The sequence below is a fragment of the Capsicum annuum genome, chromosome 5 (assembly GCF_002878395.1).
Source record: "Capsicum annuum cultivar UCD-10X-F1 chromosome 5, UCD10Xv1.1, whole genome shotgun sequence".
Taxonomy (NCBI): domain Eukaryota; kingdom Viridiplantae; phylum Streptophyta; class Magnoliopsida; order Solanales; family Solanaceae; genus Capsicum; species Capsicum annuum.
In genome coordinates, this window is record NC_061115.1 from 67,196,194 (window position 1) to 67,205,167 (window position 8,974).

The window sequence follows — 8,974 nt, forward strand, 5'->3', positions numbered from 1 at the left end:
TTAATAATTATAATTATTTCGACCACTGTAGTCAAAAAATTAATAAACAATTATTTAATAATTATTATTTTAAAATAATTATTATTTAATAAATAATTATTTAATAATTATTATATTGCTTAGCTTACACTACTCTCAGTTTATAAACAACGTAATTAATGTATTTTTCACAATAGGATCAAATACGACAAAAATTTATAAACAGAACCACTTAAAAACATCCAAAACAAACATCAAATCAAATAGTTTAAACATTTAAATGTCACAACCAAAAATAAAAACAAAAACAATAACTACAATCTAATTATCATTAGATTCATTATCTTCCTCGTCTTGAAATACTTGCGGCATGTTCTTCTTAACCAACTTAGCAAACTTAGCATCATTAGCTGCACATTGCTGCTTCAAATCCACAATTTGCTTTTTCATCGCTTTCATTTCTTTCACACTTTACAAAGTAGAAGAGGAACTAGGAAACAACGAAGGACTACACGAGGATTGGAGATCCCTTGTCCCCTAGGTTCTACCTTTATTTGGACCACCTACCAAAGTTGTCCACATATTATTGTGCTCTGCAGGTGATGGTTGGACAAGGGTACCCTCCTCTGAAGTAGGTTGGATTTGACGCCACTCTTATATGTTTTTTTGAAATTCTTCTGAAAGAAAAATTATTTGTCAGTATGTAAACAAGCAAAGTTGAGTAATAATAAAACAATGTATGTAAAAGTTATTATCTTACACATGCATTCTTATCACGTGGTTTGACCCAATCTCCTCTTATACCGTCCTTGTTTTTATTCCTATGCGTATCTTCATATACCTCAATAAAAAGGGGCTCTTTTCCCATTTTCATATTCCTACAAAATTTTAGAAAAAGAGATAATACAAGTATTATCAATGACAATTTCAGTATTCAAAGCCTCATGTTCCAGCTGCAGCATCTTCCTATAATAATAATAATAATAATAACTATCACAAGCACACGGTATATGACTCTTTATTTTATTACTGAAAATTTTATTTTGGTAACCTTCATTTTCTTCTTAGTCCAATTAAAATATGGTTAAAGATGTGACTAGTCCCAATTTCCAACTATGATTTTCCTGTTTCCTTTACTGAGACGGATACATACAAATCTCTACAGTTACCCTAGCTAGTTATAATATATATAGTATATGGTAGTAGTAGTATTTAATTGTAAAACTAGTATTCTCATATGGAGTGAGCCCTTCATCATATGGATGACATTGTTACTTTTCAGTTATTTTATCATTTCCGTACATTTAGTTATCTTTTGGCATAGTTGGGGTTATGTCCCGACTTATTAGATGTTTTAAGGATAGAGGCTTTGTAGATATTATTGGGTTATTGTGTTCAGATTTGATTTTTAAATTATGAATTTTCATTCTAATTTTTATTAAACCTTTTACTTATAGGTTGGTTTCCGTAATTTCCTTATTTTACTATGCTAATGATGTAAGGCTAAGGATTCATCTTATACATTCTTTGGTTACGGATGCCCGTCATGGCCTGGGCATCGGTTTGGGTTATGACAAGTTTGGCATCAGAGCTAGGTTTAGGGTCACTAGGTGTCTACAAACTTGTGTCCGGCAAAGTCCCATTTATGGATGTGTAGTACATCACACTTATAAGGGGGGCTATGAGGTATTAAGGAATATTTTCCTTCCTTGTGTTCTATTTTGTCCTAGAGAGTCTAGTTACTATAAATTTCTTCTAACTCCTGACTTTCTCGCATTTCAGATCATGCCTCCACAAATATCTGAGACCAAATGGCTCAGATATTTTCTTATTTCGTGTTGCCCTTATTTCTCGTATTTCGTATTGCTTTGATTTCTATTTTATCATTTCTTACTCCTTATTTCTGTAATGTCATCCATACCCCTATTTAATATTCTTTATCTTGAGCCGCAGGTTTATCAGAAATAGTATCTCTACTTCTTTGGAGGTAGCAGTATGGACTGCATACATCTTACCCTCCCCAGACCTCACTTTATGGGAATACACTGAGTTTGTTGTTGTTGTTGTTATAAATGGCTAACCAACTAATGCGTGGGAAAATTTACAATAAAATGATCATCTTCCTCACCATCCTAACATGCCTTATGGGCACTAGGTGAGATAGGAATATATGTTGTCCCAATCTGAACAACCAACTCATGCCTGGGGAACTCTCTAGACTAATGACCAACCTCTCTACAGTTAAAACATGTCCACACAATAAATCTCTTTGAACTTCAGGAGCTTACTATAAATCTCTGATCCATGGCTGCTCCACACAATAGACACTTCAATGGTGAGAACTCATACTATTATCTATAAGTTGTAGAATTATAGTATGAGTACCAAACACCTGGTACTCAGTAGGTATCGGCCGACTAAGCTCCAAAGAAAATATAAGCATAAATAACATGTAAAATAGTAATATAAACTATATGCAACTATCCAAGAAATAAACATAACACTACTAATGGATCCATAAGGATAACAATCTATGCTAACAGTAACAAGGGGCAATACCATATATCATTAGCCAATATCCAAATTAAGAGTTAAATAAAGATATATAGTAGTAATACAAGGCCAAACGATACTAATACAACGGTTAAATTGCTGCTACAACATTACCACTGCAGCGATAAACCAACAACTGCAGTGGTAGTCCTTAGACCAGCCCATAATCTTTTGGATTCTCGGCCCAATTACATTAGGCCCTACTTTTTCTTCAAGAATTAAATTCTATTAGGTTTGTAGGAGAATTTTTTGTTATAGAATTTTTCAGAATGTTATTCAACATAATGACCTTTTGGGTTGTTACATTAGATACCAATTTACTTACCTTTCTTCCCCAAGTGGTCATTGTTGGAAAAAAATAGTTTTTAGCATGATTAACTAAATTAGGCATACACCTTTGATATGAAACTAATGCAACCTCCCATAGTGCTAACATAGCCTCCCAACTAACCTATGCCCCAATTTACTCAGCTCTGAGCACAACTTATGACCACTATAACACATGGTATATGATTCGTATTAAAATTTATGGAATAGGTCATCTAAAATTCTATACAATATTTAATAAAATTTATGCAACAGGTCATCTATAATACTTAGAATACTGCACAATATAACAATACAAGAATTTTTAGGGAGACAATAAAAATAGTAAGCGGTGAAATTGTGTGCCACTACAGTGGTACTTTACCCATGCAAGGAAAAGTTTTTCCCCATAGCGACTCAAGGCAGTAAATTAGGACTTGGTCCCAGTTCAGTCCATTTCACAACACACTTCAAGAAACTCGACACTTAACTAACCCCTTTACAGTAACTTTGTAAACAGAGTTCTACCAGCTCATTTTATTTATCAAAAGTTTCTACGACTTCGTAAACTTGTCCTCTAACACGCTTACCACTAAAATAGACCAATTCGTACATCATGATAAATTATTCAACACTAATTCACAGAATGCTATTTTTTTTAACCAAAACCACTCTACCTCATAATTATAATCCCTATATCAGGGTTAGTAGGGTAATTACTCCCTAATTAGTGATATCACCACTCCACCAATATACCACTACTCATATAATTTGTTTGGCCCTATAATATACCTCGACCTCACAAGGGGAAATATCAACCAAGTAATATTATGTATCGACGGGAGGGATGTGAATATCTATAAGCACATCTAATTACTTTACCCCCTTAATCGACTAACTCTACCCCCTTAGTCAACCCTATAACTAATGATCATCAACAACAATGAGCCAACTATGCAACATATATCAAGTTTAGGTCTCTAATGTTGTTCAAACAAACTATGTTAATCTCAGTTTACCTAACTACTTATAATGCATCACTAGTAAGTCAACTTATTCACAGGGTTATTCACACATGGATGACCAAAATCAATTTAGGTTTAGATATAATCATTAAATAATCAGATCACATAAGGATCTAAATTATAATCATGAAAGTTTGGACCACAAAACGATTCTAACATATTATCAAAGACCAAATCAAATCAAAACATACCTCCAATCACACCTAGCCTTTATGATCCATAAATATTATTTTAAGACAACTGATCTTGAATTACTCATAAACTTATCTACTTTAAAAGTTCAACCATCAAATAACCACATGATCAAAACAATAAACAACCACATAAGTAATGGATGTAGCATTCTATCTTACAATATTTTCCTTAATAAAGAGCCAGGCACCTGTGTAGTTCATCAGGTTTTAGATGGAAGTCAAGAAGTACTCCATATCACTAGGATATGAGTCATAGCTTAAGTCACAGAAATGAAGACATTCTCAATATCACACCAGATCCTTAGTTTATCGTTTTGCATGGCTACACACCTTTCAAACACACACATAATCAATAATCATTTTTTAGAGTTTAAGCATCACAAAGCAAGTTACTATGCATTACTATTAATAGTAATACATGTAAAATACTTTTAACACATTATTTCCTGACCAGCAGTATTTAACATCATATCAAACAAAGCATAATAATCCATTTCCTATGTCTCTTATTAACCTCTATTAGTTGAATGTCTTGTCTCATCCTTTCCTCATTAAAAGATACCAATTGGGTTTAACTGGTCTTAATTATGACGATTGAGATAACAATTGGAATAGACTAGACACCAATTGGTCTCAATCCGGGTATACATCATTGAGATGGCATGATAGGAAATAAAAAAGTGAGATAGATTCCTAGATGCCTTATAGCTTCCTATGAATTTGATGTGGCCATCAACACACCAATCTATAGGACTCTACTTGAAATTTTATCTTGTACCAAAAGACTAATAACCTGGGATTTTATACCATCTTTGTCATGACCCAACCCACCAAGTCATGCCAGGAACCTACCATACATACCCTAGATAAGAGAATGTTGAATATTTCACCATTAAACAAAATATAGAAGTAACTATGATATATACTTATTGAATTCATGTCTACCACATAAAATGATAATCCAGAGTTTCACTACAATTATCAATATTTAACCAAGTTCAACAACCAGTTTAATATATCTACATGAGTAAATACAAAAGATAGCTAAAAGTGACTCCCGATAACCAAGGGTAAATTGATACAAAAAAATATACAAAGAGTAGGGACAACCATGACATAACATCCATGCAAGATCTAGAAGGTAAGAGATGTCGGAGAATGATCATCGTCATTGCTATAAAATCTCCAACTAACCAAAACATGGAAATATCCTAGGGAGGGATTATAGTAGTGTAGTATCATTACAAACCACACGTACTAGTAGCTATCATCTGTCAACCAGGGTTAGAAGCAAATAACAATAATAGTATGTTGGAATGTTTGAAAGAAACATGACATTAACTTGGATTCTGATTACTAAAGAACAATTGCACACACATTGAGACTTACACTTAGTCTGATGGCTTAAACATACTCTACTTTTAACATTTTTTGTATCTTGTACGCTGTTAAGCTATTCCACCTTACACTATTTCTTTAGTTTGCATAACAACAATTTCATCCTAGTAAGAATAGCTATACGAGGTTCACTATATCAAAACTTTTGGGCCACTATTAGTAACCAGGTTTCTAATTCTTAAGGAGTCATGGCATATCTAGCTAAGTATAGTTAGGAAATAAAATCTTCTACCGTAGTTGATGGAATACTATTGAGATTACTGAATTACAAGGCTTTCCTGAGTCACATGACTCATTGGATTCTATGGACCATGGCTGGACTGAGGATATCCTGAAAACATGACAATAAATCTAGACACACAACTATATTTTTTTAGGTACAAGTACCCCCAGGACTCGATGGAAGGAAACTGACAAGGCATGACATTATTGAATACATGGTAAACATCAACAATCCATAATACAATAGTTGGAGATATTTCATGGGCATATGATTATCATAGCTTGGTACATAAGTAAGATAGCATGTATACATAGCATGATTTCATAAGGCTAACTCTTGAGCAATCCAACAAACAAATTTCAATACATAAGAATAACATAGAAGTCATTTTGGATCACAATTTAGCTATAGTGCATAATTTTTATCTTCTAAGGCATTTTATCACACCTTGCATGCACCCTTAGGGCATAGGCATAATAATCAAATTGACACAGTATAAATAACTCAATTTATGGATTTCACTTACTTGCTAATGTAGTTTCATGAAAAATACATAAATATTCCCACATGAGAATCATATAACAAGATAAACATGGTTACAACAAAACCACAACATAAATATCATGATTCAAAATTTAAAATAGGGTTCTTGAGATTTATTGATGAAAGGAATCCATAAATCAACATAATGCATACCTTAGTTCTTGATTTAGCAAAGATTGATGGAGAGATTTTCTTGAAATTGAATCCCTAATTGAAAACCTAGTTTGTTCTTGAGAGAAAATTCAGAGAAACTAGTATATTTTGGATGAAGAATGGCTAAATCACGTGTTATTGGATTTAAATAGGATAGAAAATTGACCCTGTTAACCCAGGACACGTCTTTTAAATTGGTGAAAATTTCCTGACCTAGACTCCTGGCGCAATCGCTCCGTGTCATTGCAATTTGACAACTGGGAAATTAGGGGATGGCGCGATGCGGAGCCATCATGTTGCCACTTTATTTGCGACCTGGAAGTTTGGTGTGATGCGCCACTATCGTGGACCCCTATTGGAGGTGTGTTTTTATGTTGCTTGTCTAATGTAAAATCAAGAATATAGAATTCTTGTTCCTCATCTTCACACTCTTCTACTATTTTAAATGATTCCACAGATAAGATATCATCTAAACATAATGTCAAAAAGTTCTTTGTATGAGGCCCAATCAATCCTACTTCAAAATTTACACTATCTACTACATACTCACTTTTATTCACCTTCTCGGCATCTTTACTTCGAATTGGGCTAGAGTCTTTATTAGAAATTTTCTTGGTTTCTTCTTTTGCCTATAGCACCATGTCCTCAATCTTGGCATCATCTCTCATGGTTGGTTCAGTTGGTTGGGAAATCACTGATGGTTTCTCAACATCAAGCTCAACATCAATATAGGGTTCTTGCTCCTCATCTTTGCACTCTTTCATTATTTTAAATGATTCCATAGACAAGATATCATCTAAACATAATATAGAAGAATTCTTTGAATGATTGACATATATATCCATCTCCTCATGAATAATTGGCTTAATTTCTTAATGCATATCACATATGATATCATACGTTTCTTTCTGGAGATCTAAAATTAGTTGAAACATAGATTCAATGCCACTCTTTTCGGTGCTTCGTTCTTCCTTTTCTTGACCATAAGACCAATCAACCTCATAAGAAGAACTAGATTTGGGTTAGCACAATTGGGGAGGGGGCATTTGGGCAATCACTCCAATGTCCATCTTGACCACCACATAAAGAACAATCATACTCATGGTAGGATGGAAATAGTGCACATATCTCTCTCTCTCGGGAGAATATCTGCAATCTTGCCAAAAGTGAGGTCCATCACAATATGGACATGGATCATTAAGATAATATTTCCGACTACCAAGATCATGTTCATTCCACGATGCCATAGTAATAAGTAAACTTAAATAAAAATATACCTAACACAAGAAATAAAAGAAAACTAAAAATAAATATTTAAAAGTTTGAATTCAAGCAAGTAAGCTAAAATTCCAAACCAATTCAATACGTCAAATTGTTCCCCACCAACGGCGCCATTTTTTTATAACGCTCAACTTACACGTCAATTTAGTGTAAAACGTTCATCGTCAATATAATTACCCAACTTTAGAGTTGGGGTCGAATCCACGAGGAACAATGTGAGTGGTGATTAAACTAATTTGAAACTATGGCTACAAGTTAAATTCAAACAAATGATACGAAAAGATAAAATGGGGTTTTTAATGATTGAAAAAAATTTATTAACACTTCAATTTACCTTAGAACTCAAAGCTTAAACTGCAATATTTTAAATCAATGATATAGAGAAACTAGAGTTGTGATCACTATGATTAGTAATCCTCCATTGAATAATAGTTGTAGTATTTGATTCTCGTGACTTATGGGACACACCAAATTATCAATATTGACAGTTCATCTAAGTGTTTCTCAACCTACCTAGATGTTGAGTTCCCTAATTCTCTCAAACTTGGGAACCTTCTATTCACACTGATTTTATTTTGAGTTGATTAATCTTTTTACAACATTAATCATTAGATGGGAACTTAATCTTCCCAAATCCATGTTGATAATTCACTACCTTTAGTTTATTTCTCAGTTTGAGAAAATCAACATAAGGCGAGATCTATTATTTGTAACCAATAAAAAATAATTAACAAAAAAGAATTATCAAAATGTTCCCACAATCACTCGAACCCTAACCAGCTATTAAGACAATACAGGAGTAATCATAGATCTTACAACCCTAGTTGTGGGTTTTAGTTCTATATAAAAGAGAAAACGATAACAATAACTGAATTCATAATTCAAAGTAATTATACTTACAAAAGATATAGTCAAAAATTGATTATCTTCCAAAATTCAAGAAGAATATCCTACAACTAAATCAAAGAATTGAAAAGTGAAATCCAAGTTTAGAGACCAAAGATAAGTAAAGTAGTTTTTGGAATAAATTCCAGATGTTAAGCCCTAAAACTAGAGAGAAAACCAATTAATGTCGTGAAGTTCAAGATGCCCAAGAAAACCTTCAACTTTGCCTTAAATACTTAGCCTAATTTTTGAAGCAAATTACAGCATACAGCTTTTTCTTACACAGGTGACGACAACATGCCATGAATTATCAGGGGGTTGACGGCTTATCAAACATGTCATCAACTTCTCTCTGTATTTGATATATTGTTGTCTACAGCTGACAACGAGTCTGATGGCTTATCAAAGATCTGATGACTTATCATGAAATATCG

At 33.2% G+C, this 8,974-nt stretch overlaps 1 long non-coding RNA gene across 1 annotated transcript; it reads right to left on the reverse strand.

The window, feature by feature from the left end:
- Positions 1-220: 220 nt before the first annotated feature.
- Positions 221-1,215, reverse strand: LOC124898832. The gene is made up of 2 exons (XR_007055617.1): positions 740-1,215; positions 221-656 (listed from the first exon to the last, which is right to left on the reverse strand). It is a non-coding gene; the product is annotated as an uncharacterized LOC124898832 (long non-coding RNA).
- Between the last annotated feature and the right edge of the window lie 7,759 nt (positions 1,216-8,974).